This window comes from Myxine glutinosa, chromosome 11, assembly GCF_964187855.1.
Source record: "Myxine glutinosa chromosome 11, kmMyxGlut1.1, whole genome shotgun sequence".
NCBI classification, from domain to species: Eukaryota; Metazoa; Chordata; class Myxini; order Myxiniformes; family Myxinidae; genus Myxine; species Myxine glutinosa.
Window position 1 is genome coordinate 63628088 of NC_136271.1, and position 14070 is coordinate 63642157.

A 14070-nucleotide genomic window follows, 5' to 3' on the forward strand; every position below is an offset into this window, starting at 1 on the left:
CCACGTCTAGGATGTTGTACCCCCACCTTAGACAGAGTTAGAGCGAGAAAGAGAGAGCGACCAGAGGGAAAGGGCCGGTCCATGGGGACCGTTCTGCACTCCGACCATGACCACTCTGCCCTGACGAATGCGGGTAACAGGGAAGAATGGGGAAGATTTGGCCCCCGACTTATGTTGGGTGGTACAACCGCCGCGAAGAGGCATCCCCGATAGCTGTCGATTTCAAAATGTTAAACCTTAAGATGTCTCACACTTCTTTCGCCCAACTCCAGGTATTAATGCTTGGAAGTTTTGACTGTTGCTAGCATTCCCAGGTGTAATTATCATCACTGCTTTACAGACGAGCAAAGTATTTGTGACAGTTGTCTATCTCATCGAACAATTCAAAAATCATTTCAGCTTATGTTGATAAACTTTGTGGTGTTCAAAACAAGAGATATTCTCAACGGAAGTCGCTGTCTTACCAATTTTGAGCTTGTCTTGACTGAGAGAGTTAATTGGAACAAACATAATTTTTCAATTACTTTGGTTGTGCCCTGAAAGCCCTTTCCTCATCATCGTCTCCACCCCCGTCTTCTTCCAACTCCCCCAGGCAGGATAGTATGGAAGAGAGATGGAATGACATGCCTATGTCTCTAGTTGGGAACTTCAAATTACATTCAATGAAAATGGTTTTTTTTTTAGTATGTAATACTAAATGGGAATTTGCAAGGTGGAAAGGAATGCTCCATTTATTTTTTCTCTTAAGGCGCGCGTAACAGTAATAAACAACCCGGTGCTTCCAACTTTATGGAATAAGCAGTATAAAAGCCCGTGAAAAATGACGGGTTGGAACAGTCTATTTGATGGTGCAGCCTCGTGAGAATGCCAAAGTCTGAAGCCTCGGCCTAGTGCCAGGTGTACTTATATGTTTTTTATTTATTAGACATACGGACGTAAATAAACACTCGTTTTACTCTGGTAAAATCACGGGCAGCAAATTTCAACTCCCTTTGCCTTGTATTGATTGTTATTTTTAAAAACGTATCTGTACGCCGCCCTTGAGGCTCAGTTTGCAAGCCACCGTCTACAACTCCAATATAAGAGACATAATTACTCTTTTATGGAAAATGTTTTTCAAGTTTTTTTTTACCCTCACAAACAGACCATTGTGAACACACATTTGTGTTAAAATATTGGCCTTTAAAACCCGACTCAAATCGCCCTGATGAAGGGGGACAGACATCAGTACAAACACACAAACTGACATTGTGTTTTATATGGTAGACTAGCAGAAGTACCCGGCATTGCCGGGCGGGGAGGGGAGGGGAGGGGGGAGGGGAGAAGAGGGGGGGGGAGGGGAGAAGAGGGGGGGAGGGGAGAAGAGGGGGAGGGGGAGGGGAGGGGGAGAGGTGGAGAAGAGGGGGAGGGGGAGAGGTGGAGAAGAGGGGGAGGGGGAGAGGTGGAGAAGAGGGGGAGGGGGAGAGGTGGAGAAGAGGGGGAGGGGAGAGGTGGAGAAGAGGGGGAGGGGGAGGGGGAGAGGGGAGAAGAGGGGGGGTGGGGAGGAGGAGGGTGAGGGATGGGAGGGGGAGGATGAGGGTGAGGGATGGGAGGGGGAGGGGTGGGAGGGATGGGAGGGGGAGGGGTGGGAGGGATGGGAGGGGGAGGGGTGGGAGGGATGGGAGGGGGAAGGGGGAGGGGGGGAGGGTGAGGGGCGAGGGGGAGGGGGAGGGTGAGGGATGGGAGGGCGAGGGGGGAGGGGGGACAGGGGGAGGGCAAGGGGGGAGGGGGGATGGGGGGAGGGCGAGGAGGGAGGGGGAGGGGATGGGGAGGGGGGAGGGTGAGGGATGGGAGGGTGGAGGGGAGGGGGTGGGGGAGGGGGGAGGGGGGAGGGGCGGGGGGAGGAGGAGGGGGAGGGGGAGGAGGAGGGGGAGGGGGGAGGAGGAGGAGGGAGGGGCGAGGGGGGAGGGGGGAGGGGAGAGGGGAGGGAGAGGGGGGAGGGGAGAGGGGAGGGAGAGGGGGGAGGGGGAGGGGAGAAGGGGTAGGGTGGAGGGGGGAGGGAGGGGGAGGACAGAGGGGGAAGGGAGGGGGAGGATGGACAGGGGAGGGGGAAGGGGGAGGGCCAGTCAACAATGACGTTGCAGTTCTCATAGTCGGAGAGCAGCACAACAATCGCGACATCGTCCTGCATCTTCGAAAGAGCACGAAGCGGATTTTGGAGACTCACCGATCCTGTGACCCACGCCCTCCAGTACCGGCGTTGCCGGGCGGGGGAAGGGAGACCTGCACATTCCCAACCCGTACATTCGCCCTCTCGACTCAAGCTCGTATTCGATTCGTATTCGAAATCGAAAGGGGAAATCCTTCGTATTCGAATTCGTAAACACGAAATATGAATTAACATTTAATTCATATCGCACAAAATCGACACAAAACACGGTCGCATAAAGGTGAAAAAACGCAATGGCTTTTCGCCCTGAATTACGTGCAAACGTGTGACGTGTGACGTGTGACGGGATGGAACATCACGTGATCGCTCTGAGCGAATCAGCGAGCTGCTCGCACTGGCTGAGATTAGCGGGTACTTCGCTGAAATGCGCTGAGGTAAATATGAATAAAAAATATGGATCTCGTCAAATATTGTCTCGGCCATGTTCGTCCCAGGCTCAATGGCCATGTCTATGCCAAATATCAAGCACGTGAGCCTCTCCGTTTCGGAGTCTATCAGTAACATTACACACACACACACACACACACACACACACACACACACACACACACACACACACACACACACACACACACACACACACACACACACACACACACACACACACACTGTGTTTTATATATATAGATGTCATTGCGCTCCAGCCTTCTAGAGCTCTGGTCATTAGCATCTGGAAGGTAGAAGGTTCCAATTATTTTTTGTGGGGCTGCCACAATTGGTTGTAACCTGGTGTGTTGTGCAGGCTTTGACATGCAGGCGGCCAAAGCTCAGTGCACATCGTGAACAGAATAATGGCTTTTCGACTTCTGACAATAAAACATCTATTCAAAAGCAAAATACTACACTGACATGCCCTCACTATTCCCTTACTTTGGCAAGCAGGTAGAATAGGCGATGACCGGGAGCTCTTCCTTAATGGACTTGAAGCAGGTCGATTTAGTTCGGCTGCCTGAATTTCATCAGCCTTCTGATTGCTTGGCGAGCCCTAGGAGTATATAATTAATTTACGGGATTCTTACGATGCCAAGAGGATGGTGCTTGAACTTCTTCCAAAAAGCCCCTATTTTCTAGTATCTCTACCAGCAGGATATTTATGGAATTCTTTACAGATATTGGAGTAAACAGGGTGCGATATCTAATGGAGCCTTCCTTGAAGCAATGGTTACCTGCCAACTCTATTTCTTCAAAAAATAGTTCTGATAGGGGCCTGGTGTGTGTGTATATGTATATACCGTGAGTTGTAAGGTGTATATGTACATTTTGTTTGCCAGGACGAATTGATTCAATTTTGGTGAAGATCCGGATCAAGATACGATAATTTTTAAAGTGATTCTTCATAATTGAGAGGTCGGACCAAAAATGACATTTAGAGCATGATATTTCAAAACGTTGTGAATGGATTATGACGTAACTTGGTGGATGAGTTGGGTAAGGGACATGAACAAGCAGATTGTATTGTACACCGCCCCTACCTATTCCATCCAGGCAATGCACGACGCCATCGCAGGACGCCGAAGACCTTCGCTGCCCGCCGATGATGCGCCGAAAGGGCGTACTCAGTTTTCACTTTCCTTGTTTGTTTTCTTTTTTTTTTCTTTTTTTTTTCTTTTTTCGATACAAGATCGAGGCTCGTGAAAGAGCTAATAGTAAGGTCGATATATGGAAAATACCCCCTCAACCCCCAAAAATTGCTACAAAAGGTTTCTCAACTGATTCTGGTAGGGTTTAGTGTACTTTATAACATACTAAAAGTTTACCAAAGGAGGACCCCCGGAAAAGTGTTTTTTTCAAGATGGCGTCCAAGATGGCCGCCGAAACCTCTTAATGATCATAACTATGTAACTATCAACTCAAATTTGATGATCTTGGTGTCTATCCCTAGGTTTTTGGGGGCAAGGAACACATTAAGACCATTAAAAATGAAAGTGGGCCATTATCTAACAGGTTGAGGGGGCATTTTCCATATATTGACCTGAAGAATGTGTCGAATTGGATCTAACTGAATAACTAATTCTCATCTTTCTCTTTTTCAGACATGATTCAACAATGAGTGCAAGCACAGCCAGTCAAGCTTTTTGTCCAATCTGCAAGGAGGAGATCGAGGATTCCAGTGATAACTGGGTTGCAATTCAGTGGAAGGGGGCGAAGGGAATAAATGAAGCCAGTGTAAAGCGGAAGGACGATCTTGTAGTTGAAGCCAGTACTAAAGTGCATAAAAGCTGTCGTCAACAGTACATAAATGATAAAAACATTAAAAGCCATGTTGCAAAGAAAAGTTGTGGTTCTGTGCCACCAAAGAGAACCACAAGACAATCAAGTGGAGGTTTTGACAGTGAAAAGGATTGCGTATTCTGTGGATGTACAATTGATTTGGACAAGGGACACTTTAGCTGGGTACGGACTGACAAATTTGTGGAGACCAATTGTGGAGGTCTGTGAATCCCGTTCAGATGATTGGGGACATACTGTAAAGGTTCGGATTGAATACTATTTACGAGATTTACATGCAGCAGACGGACTTTATCATCATTCGTGTAGTGGAAATTTCCGGTCCTTCAAGTCTGTGCCTTTAGAGTTCCAGAAAGCCCCCGAAGCCAAGCGCAGAAAGTGTGGTCGTCCTAAAGATGAAGATAAGTATGAAGCATTTCAGAAAATGTGTGCTTACCTAGAACTGAACAGTGAGGAACAACTAACTGTTACATCTTTGAGCCTCATAATGAAAGGGTATCTTTGTAATCCTGATTCGGAACCGTATGACAATTACAGTTTGTAAAAGCGTCTTAAAGAACGCTTTAAGGACTCGATTTTTTTTGGTGAAAGAGAAGGCTTGGACGATATTGTTACGATGAGAGAACAAACGTCACAGATTCTGAGATCATACTACAAGCAAACGTGTCAGGAAGGCGATGAAGAGTCCCAAAAACGCGCTATTATTGAAACTTCTGCTAGGTTAATCAGAAGTGATATAAAATCTCAGGTTTCTACCGTGACGAATCAGTATCCAAGTAGTGATGATTTAAAACTTGATTCAGCCCTATTGTTCATTCCGACTAGTCTGCGGACAGCACTGGAAACATTGTTCGTTGGGAAAGACACAAGACGCAAGGTTGCGGCAGTTGGTCATGCCATAATTCAGGCAGTTCGCCCACGAGCTGTCATTGCCCACGAGCTGTCATAGTAGTGATCTTGTCATCGAACAAACGTTGATGAGGTCTCTGAAGAGCACTGGTGGTCTAACTCGCGGCAGTGGGATGACCGAGGACATGCGAAACCTTTGGACCTTATCTGCACCTGTAACATCCGAGTACAACATTGCGATGCAGGATTTCACAAACCTAACCTATACTACAAGTCCGCAACACAAAGACTCAACTGAGGCGCGCATCAAAAGAGATGCATCTGATCTCGAGAAAATTCGGATAAAGCTTGCAGCCTGCTCACCCTTCACATCTGATCCTACTCTGAGAAACATTGTCAACGGGATAGTGGCTGGGCCAGATGTGAATGTACATGACTTTGAATCGGTTGGAAACAAGATCATTGAAGATATAATCGGAAAGTCGGCATTTACTTACAAATTCAAGCGGAAAGACAGAGCCAAACCCCTTGGGAATATCTCTGCTGTGAAGATTGCTCCTGATCGTACCATTGATCCTGCCCTTCTGTTCCAGCGTTTCCTTCTGGTGTCAAGGTCAGGAGATCTTTCCCTTGAAGAGGTTTTGACGTATGAACTAAGCCCCTACCCTCCAGCCCTCTTTGAGACCAGGAACATTCTTCGAAAAGCAGACAAACCTCAGCTTGCTCAGGCAATTCGAGACCATGCTGCGGACTTATCAAGTGAGGCTGTGATGAACTCTATTCCCAAAACAGATTGTTACGTGCTTGATGGTGGCTCTTTGCTCCATCGTTTACCGTGGAACAAAGGCGACTCATATAATGCAATAGCTGAGTCTTATGCAGACTTCACTGTGAGACATTACGGACAAGCGACAGTGGTGTTCGATGGCTATGGTGAAGGTCCCTCCATAAAAGACAACACACATCAGAGACGAGGAAAAAACCTGCACCCTATTGTTAGTTTCACTGCAGAAACAGAGTTTGCAGGCAAAAAGGACGACTTTTTGTCTCGTGACAAAAACAAGGCAGACATGATTGCTCTCATCAGCACAGCACTAACTAAAAGGGGATGCCATGTCATTCAGTCACCAGGGGATGCAGACGTTGATATCGTTAAGGCAACTGTTGAACGATCCCGTCATTGCACCACAACGTTGGTCGGTGAGGATACAGATTTGCTGATCTTGCTCCTTCATTACTCCAGAACAGACAATGAGATCATCTACTTCCGTTCTGATGCAAACAAGCAGTCAAAAGAACACAGAGTGTATAACATTAACCTGTTGAAAGAAACTTTAGGAGACGATGTGTGCAATGAGTTGCTCTTTGTACATGCCTACTCAGGATGTGATTCTACTTCAAGGATTTTCGGCATCGGAAAAAAGTCAGCCTTCCGGAAATTAGTGAAATCTGATCCTGTCATGAAGTCCTGTGCTAGTGCATTCATCCTTCAAAACAAATCTCAAGAGGACATATCAGATCTTGGCAAAGACCTGATGGTTGATCTCTTTGGTGGCAAGTCTAATGATACGCTATTATCACTGCGCCATATCATTTTCACCAAAAAAGTGGCAACTGCTCAAGCATTTGTCACTTCTGAACGGCTCCCCCCAACATCACCTGCAACAATATTCCATAGCCAACGTGTGTACTTTCAAATTATGGTATGGATGGGGATGGCAAATGAAATGAACCCAACTGAATGGGGATGGAAACAGGAAAATGATCAGTTAATTCCAATTATGACCCAAAACAATGCTGCGCCTGACGAACTCTTGAAAATTATCCATTGCAACTGTTTAGGGGGATGCAAATCCTCTCGATGCAGCTGCAGACGCTATGGACTCCGCTGCACTGCTGCATGTGGCCCTTGCCAAACTGAAAACTGTGACAATCCAAACAACACTCAAGAGGTCGATACTGAGGAGGAGGATGACACTCAAAACTGAACGCTCTGAAACTTATTCTATGGACAAAGGTGTTTGTGCATTAGGTGACAGCTGAAGGTCATGAGTTCAATTTCATAATGATTCAACAGCTCAGTAATATCCAAAGTTGTCTTAATGTGTTCCTTGCCCCCAAAAACCTGGGGATAGATATCAAGATCATTAAATTTGAGTCAATAGTTATGGACTTGCGGTCATTTGGAGGAGTTGGCGGCCATTATTGACGCCATATTGGATTTTTGTGTTACATATAATGGCCCACTTTCATTTTTAATGGTCTTAATGTGTTCCTTGCCCCCAAAAACCTAGGGATAGACACCAAGATCATCAAATTGGAGTTGATAGTTACATAGTTATGATCATTAAGAGGTTTCGGTGGCCATCTTGGACGCCATCTTGAAAAAAACACTTTTCCGGGGGTCCTACTTTGGTAAACTTTTAGTATGTTATAACGTACGCTAAACCCTACCAGAATCAGTTGAGAAACCTTTTGTAGCAATTTTTTGGGGGTTAAACTGTATTTTGACCTGACTATAACATTAATCACACAAAAAGACTAACCGACACACAAAACACAAAAAACAAGGGGAGCGGCAGACACGATGGGGAGAGAGGGGGAAGGACACAAACACAACATTTGAGAGCAGGGACATCGGGAGGACTTGGGGGGAGGTGGGAGAGGAATAAAACATATGAACACTGCAAGGACTCTGGGGTGAATTACCGGGGGTAGAAAATATCAAGGTTTTCGATGGGGGAAGATAAGAGATGGTGGTGAACAGCTGTTTTAAAGACCTGGAGGGAGGAGTGGGATTGAAGGGAGTGGGGGAGTTTGTTTCAGAGGTGGGAGAAAAGGGGAATGAAAGAGTGAAGGTGAGCAGAGAGCCTAGACTTTGGCAGTTTAACCATAAGAGGGTTGCAGGCAGATCTTGTGCGACCTGAAGGAATATTGGGGGGACAGAGCACAGAGAGAGCTGGGGGAGCAAGGCCGGAGAGGAGTCGGTAGAAGACAGAAAGACCACCAACCTGTGAGTGAGTGAAAGGCCCTCGGAGTTGACTACATCGCAGGAGATTCCAATGATTCAGAAAGCTTTGGCCTCAACAGCGTGAAGCCGAGCAAGGTGTGAGGCAGGAGTACCAGCCCAGAGGGGGGAACAGTATTCCATTGAGCTGCGGATGAAAGCCTTGTATGTGGTGAGGAGCTCAGGTGTGCCAAGGAAGGACTTCACACGAGAGAGGATGCCCAGTCGGCGACTGGCTTTGGAGGCCAGCTTGGAAATGTGGTTTTCCCAAGAAAGATCATGGCAGATAGTGAGACCCAAAAGCTTGAGCGACAGAACTTCTTGGAGAGGATTGTTGAGAAAGTAGATGGGAGGGTTGTCCAGTCGGTCCTTTCGGAGAGACATTGTAAGAGTGTGAGATTTGTCAGGATTGAAAGACATGTTCCACTTGTTTGACCAGTCTGTGATTTTGTCCAGGTCTGCAGAGAGTGAGGAGGCTGCAGACTGCCGATCTGAGGGATGAGGAATGGAGCGGCAGATAGTGGAGTCATCAGCAAAGAGATAGAGAGGATTTTCCAGAGAGTCGGAGAGATCATTGATGAAGACCAGAAATAGCACAGGGCCCAGAACACTACCTTGGGGAACTCCAGCCAGAACAGGAAGGGAAGATGAGAGAAATCCATTCAGGGCCACACGTTGCCTACGACCAGAGAGGAAATCCGCAAGCCATGAGTGGAGATTTCCCTGAATACCATAGGAGGTGAGTGTGGTGAGCAGAGCTGGGTGCCAGACCATATCGAAGGCACGTGATATGTCAAGTGAAACAGCTCTGATTTCCTGTTTGGCATTGAGGACCTCCATCCATTGTTGAGACAGCAGAAGCAACATGTCCAAAGTAGAATGACCTGGTCTGAATCGAAATTGATGATCAGAGATCAAGCCATTGGAGAAGAGGAAGGATTTGATATCTGAAGCAATGATGGATTCCATGACTTTGCTGATAATTGGGAGCAGGCTGATTGGTCTGTAGTTGCAAGGATCTGTTTTTGCACCTTTTTGTGTAAAGCGGTAATGTTTGCTGATTTCCAAGATGCTGGCAGATGACCTTGAGCAAAACAGAGGGTGAAAAGAACAGAGAGAGGGTGAGATAGAGCGGCAGAGCAGGATTTTAGGACCTGAGGGCTGATGCCATCTGGTCCAGTTGCAGAATCAGAGTCGAGGTTTGATAAAAACTTCTCCACCTTGTCAGGAGAGAAGGACACAGAGTCCAGGAGCAGTTGGGTTCGACTGGGAAAGGTGGGAACAGAGAGAGATGGGTTTGGGACACAAGATTTTGAGGCAAACACAGAGTTGAGGCATTCGGCTTTGTCATGTGCGGTGTCAACTGTGTAGCCATTTGAGGTAAGGGAGGGGATGGAGGGGGAACAAACACCAGAAACGGATTTGACCAGACGCCACCAGGATTTGGAAGAAGGGGACAGGTTTGAGAGTTCAATCTTGAGTGTGGAGAGATAGTGCTTCCTGGCACTCCTGAGGGTAGAAACACACTTGTTTCGAGCTTGGTGGAAGGAACTGAGATTGCCTTCAGTTGGATTTGCCTTCCAAGACGCAAAGGCAAGTTGTTTCAGGGCAACTGCCTCACCACAAGATTCAGTGTACCATGGATGGGAGGAAGGGTAAGACAACTGAAGACGAGATGGGATAAATCTGTGCATGAGAGAGAGCAGTTTGCTTTGGAAGAATTCCCAGGATGAGTTGATGTCAGAGGCGGTAGAGATGGGAGACCAGTCCAGTTGATTGATGGCTGCTTGCTGACCATGCCAGTCGGCCTGAGTGAAATGCCAGACTCGTCGGCGCTGAGGAGGCTCTCTGAGAATGGCCAGTGAGATGTCCACTTTAACAAGCACATGATCAGAAGAACCGATTGGAGCAGAAGAAGAGCAGCAGACATTTGCAGGGAAGTTAGTCATAACCAAGTCCAGAAGAGAAGATACTCCATTGACTGAGATCCGGGTCGGGAAATTGACAGATTGTGTCAGTCCCAATGAGTCGCAGAAGTCCTTTGCTGAGGTGCCATGGCTGGTGAGAGATGAACCCACACCCAGCCAGCTGGCATGATGACAGTTGAAGTCACCACATATGAGGAAGAGAGAGTTGGGATGAGTGGATAGAAGTTGGTCCATGTTGTCAGAGAGTGAAATGTAAATTGAGTCATCACTGTTTGGGGGACGGTACAATTCTTTTTTTGATTGTTTGTTTGTCCAGGCAATATCTCAGCCATTTTTTGTTAGGAAGCTGAAATTTGGGCACAATAGTGATCAAGTGATTTGGCCACAACGAGTATTTTTGGATAATTGATTAATCAATTAATCAATTAATTATTTTATTTTTCGATTAATTACTTCATTGATAAATTTTCAAAAAGTTCCAGATTCGAATGAAACAGTGATGATTTAGGCATGCTATTATCCAATTGATTAAGAAATTAATTATTTTACGATTTTTATTTACTTATTTTAATTACGCAATAAATCAATCAATAATAATTATCGTACACCTCTCCCTCCCAACTCTGTCTCCATGGGCTGCAAAGCTGCATCACGGGCATCAAAGGCACCCTGGCAATGTCACGTGGTGGAGGATATGTTATTTATTTATTTGGCATGGGGGCCGATTTGCCACAACTCCCCCACCCACGCAATTTAACTCATTTACAGAATCGGCATTATCAGTTTGACCAGGCCGGTATTCTTTGAATATAGCTCGACTTGTTTCGGTTCAGGTCAGGATCTAGAACCGGCCTATCAGTAGGCTACAAAACGTAAAATGTTCAGCCTGTCGGAGGTATGTGTTATACCGAGTGCAGTTCTAGTTTACAGTCACGTGAAAAAGTAAGTACACCCCATGTAAAGTTTTGACTTTTTCAACATATTTCAACATACAGCAATTTGATCTTCATTTCAACAATATTGAAAGATAAAGGTGATATAATATAACAAATATCATGAAACAATTACATTTTGTAGTCCATTGTATAATTTAAATAAGCATAAATGCAAATTTCGCATGTGGAAAAAGTAAGTACACCCCGACATTTATCACAACTTCAAATACCTAAAATTAGAATCAGGTGCACCAGCTCAGGTGCAAATGATTAGAACATCGTTAGAGAGGATCTTGGAGGAACCTGTCTTATTTAAACCTCAGACATTTAGTTTGGTTTGCTCTTTGTTGTTGAAGTGTGCGGCGTCACTATGCCTAGATCAAAAGAGCTCTCTGAGGCCTTCAGAAAGAAGGCTATAAATGCCTACGAGTGGCCCAAGTTAGACAAGTGGTTTTGCAACACTAACGCAAATGCAGTAAGTGGTTTTCAACACTAACACAAGGTTTTGCAACACTAACACAAGTGCGAAAAGTGGTTTTCAACACTAACACAAGTGCAAAAAGTGGATTTTCATCATTGGCACAAGTTAGACAAGTGGTTTTCGACACTAGCACGAGTGCGGAAAGTGGTTTGCAATGCTAGCACGAGTCCAAAAAGTGGTTTTGCAAAACTAACACAAGTGTGGAAAGTGTGTTTTGAAACACCAACACAAGTGCGAAAAGTGGTTTTCAATGCCAGCACAAGTGCGGAGAGTGGTTTTCAACACCAGTACAAGTGTGGAAAGTGGTTTTGAAACACTAACACAAGTGTGGAAAGTGGTTTTGAAACACTAACACAAGTGCGAAAAGTGGTTTTCAACACAACACAAGTGCGAAAAGTGGTTTTCAACACTGGCACAAGTTAGACAAGTGGTTTTCAACACTTACCCAAGTGCGAAAAGTGGTTTTGCAACACCAACACAAGTGAGACAAGTGGTTATTCAAGACTAACACAAGTGCAAAAAGTGGTTTTCAACACCAGCTCGAGTGCGGAAAGTGGTTTTGCAACACAAACACAAGCGCGGGAAATGGTTTTCAACGTTGGCACAAGTGTGGAAAGTGGTTTTGAAACACTAAGCCAAGTGTGAAAAGTGGTTTTCAACACCAGCACGAGTGCGGACAGTGGTTTTCAACGCCAGTACAAGTGTGGAAAGTGGTTTTGAAACACTAACACAAGTGTGGAAAGTGGTTTTGAAACACTAACACAAGTGTGAAAAGTGGTTTTCAATGCCAGCACAAGTGCGGACAGTGGTTTTCAATGCCAGTACAAGTGTGGAAAGTGGTTTTGAAACACTAACACAAGTGTGGAAAGTGGTTTTTAAACACTAACACAAGTGCGAAAAGTGATTTTCAACACTAACACAAGTGCAAAAAGTGGATTTTCAATACTGGCACAAGTTAGACAAGTGGTTTTGCAACACTAACACAAGTGCGGAAAGTGGTTTTCAACACTAACACAAGGTTTTGCAACACTAACACAAGTGTGGAAAGTGGTTTTGAAACCCTGAACACAAGTGCAAAAAGTGGATTTTCAACACTGGCACAAGTTAGACAAGTGGTTTTGCAACACTAACACAAGTGCGGAAAGTGGTTTTCAACACTAACACAAGTGCAAAAAGTGGTTTTTCAACCCTGGCACAAGTGAGTCAAGTGGTTATTCAACACTTACACAAGTGCGAAAAGTGGTTTTGCAACACCAACACAAGTGAGACAAGTGGTTATTCAAGACTAACACAAGTGCAAAAAGTGGTTTTCAACACCAGCACGAGTGCGGAGGGTGGTTTTGCAACACAAACACAAGCGCGGGAAATGGTTTTCAACTTTGGCACAAGTGTGGAAAGTGGTTTTGAAACACTAACCCAAGTGTAAAAAGTGGTTTTCAACACCAGCACGAGTGTGCACAGTGGCTATTCTACATTGGCACAAGTGAAACAAGTGGTTTTGCATCACTAACACAAGTGCGGAAAGTGGTTTAAAACACTAGCGCAAGTGCGAAAAGTGGATTTTGAACACTGGCACAACTGAGACAAGTGGTTTTGCAACACTAACACAAGTGCGGAAAGTGGTTTTCAACACTAACACAACGTTTTGCAACACTAACACAAGTGCGGAAAGTGGTTATACAACAATAACACATGTGTGAAATGTGGTTTTCGACAGTATCACGAGTGCGTAAAGTGGTTTGCCATGCTAGCACGAGTCTGAAAAGTGGTTTTGCAGCACTAACACAAGTGTGGAAAGTGGTTTTTCAACACTATCACAGGTGCAAAAAGTGTTTTTTCCACACTAATACAAGTGCAAAAGTGGTTTCCTGCACCAACACAAGTGTGAAAAGTGGTTTTTCAACACTAACACAAGTGCGAAAAGTGGTTTTTCAACACTATCACAAGTGCAAAAAGTGTTTTTTCCACACTAATACAAGTGCGAAAAGTGGATTTTCCACACTAATACAAGTGCAAAAGTGGTTTTTCAACACTAACACAAGTGCGAAAAGTGGTTTTTCAACACTAACACAAGTGCGAAAAGTGGTTTTCAACACTAACACAAGTGCGAAAGTGGTTTTTCCACACTAATACAAGTGCAAAAGTGGTTTCCTGCACCAACACAAGTGCGAAAAGTGGTTTTTCAACACTAACACAAGTGCGAAAAGTGGTTTTGCCACACTAATACAAGTGCAAAAGTGGTTTCCTGCACCAACACAAGTGCGAAAAGTGTTTTTTCAACACTATCACAAGTGCAAAAAGTGTTTTTTCCACACTAATACAAGTGCGAAAAGTGGTTTTTCCACACTAATACAAGTGCAAAAGAGGTTTTTCAACACTAACACAAGTGCAAAAAGTGGTTTTTCAACACTAACACAAGTGCGAAAAGTGGT